Source organism: Oratosquilla oratoria, unplaced genomic scaffold (assembly GCF_046742065.1).
Source record: "Oratosquilla oratoria isolate Oo_2021 unplaced genomic scaffold, ASM4674206v1 SCAFFOLD72, whole genome shotgun sequence".
Taxonomy (NCBI): domain Eukaryota; kingdom Metazoa; phylum Arthropoda; class Malacostraca; order Stomatopoda; family Squillidae; genus Oratosquilla; species Oratosquilla oratoria.
In genome coordinates this window covers 621965-623588 of record NW_027467736.1, presented here as the reverse complement: position 1 = coordinate 623588, position 1624 = coordinate 621965, and positions in this window count along the sequence as shown.

Genomic DNA, 1624 nt, shown 5'->3' with positions numbered 1-1624 from the left:
GGCTTGGGCCTGGGCTCGGGCCTGGGCTCGGGCTTGAATCTGGGCTCGGGTCTGGGCTCAGGCCTGGGCTCAGGTCTGGGCTCAGGCCTGGGCTGGGGCCTGGGCTTTGGTTCAGGCTCGGGTCTGGCCTCAGGCTCTGACCCGAGCCATAGCCCAGGCCCGAGCACAAGGCTCGAGCCTAAGCCCGCGCCCAGGCCCGAACCCGAGCCCGAGCCCAGGCCCGAGCCTGAACCCTAAGCCCAGGCCCGAACCCAGGCCTGAGCCCGAGCCCGGGCAAGAGCCCGAGCCCGGGCAAGAGCCCGAGCCCGGGGAAGAGCCCGAGGCCAGGGCCAGGCCCAAACCTGAGCCCAGGCCCGAGCCCGTGCCCGAGTCCAGACCCGAGCACAGGCCCTAGCCCAGACCCGAGCCCGAGCCCAGGCACGAGCCCAGGCCCGACCACGAGCCCATGTCCGAGCCCAGGCCCGAACCCGTGCCCGTGCCCGTGCCCGTGCCCAGGCCCGAGTCCGAGCCGGGGCCCAAGCCCGAGCCGAGGCCCGAGACCGAGCCCAGGACTAAGCCCGAGCCCAAGCGCAGGTCCGAGCACAGACCCAAGCCCAGGCCCGAGCCCAGGTTCGAGCACAGACCCGAGTCCGTTCCCAGGCCCGACCCCGAGCCCGACCCCGAGCCCGAGCCCAGACTCGAGCCCGAGCCCAGGCCCGAGCCGAGATGGGGAGACCAGGACTCCATTCACTGCAAGCACTCACAAGCATTCAAACATGCACACAGTCTAACACACAGATACCTGACAACCGCGACGCTGGGGTGACCAGGGACTGGACACCTGCCTACCGGGACGCGGGGGCAACTCCTTGTCACCTGCCAACCGAGACGCTGGGGCGACCGTGGAACGATCGCCTGCCTACCGGGACGTTGGGGTGACCAGGACTCCATTCACTTCAAACACTCACAAGCATTCAAACATGCACTCAGCCAGTCACACATACTAACACTCAAACAGGCACTCATGTATGCAGTCAAACATACCAAAAGACACACCCTCAAGCACACAGTTACCTGCCTACCTGGACGCTGGGGTGACCAGGGACTGGACACCTGCCTACCGGAACGCGGGGTTAATTTCTTGTCACCTGCCAACCGGAACGCTGGGGTGACCGTGGAACGATCACCTGCCTACCGGGACGCTGGGGTGACCAGTAAATCCATTTACTTCAAACACTCACAAGCATTCAAACATGCACTCAGCCACTCACACACACAAACACTCATACAGGCACTCACACATGTATGCAGTCAAACATACCAAAGGCACACCCTCAAACACACATTTACCTGCCTACCGGGACGCTGGGGTGACCAGGGACTGGACACCTGCCTACCGGGACGCTGGGGCAACTCCTTGTCACCTGCCAACCGGGACGCTGGGGCGACCGTGGAACGATCGCCTGCCTACCGGGACGCTGGGGTGACAAGGACTCCATTCACTTCAAACACTCACAAGCATTCAAGCATGCACTCAGCCAGTCAAACATACAAACACTCATACAGGTACTCAAACATGTATGCAGTCAAATATAGCAAAGGCACACCCTCAAACACACAGTTACCTGCCTACCGGGACGCTGGG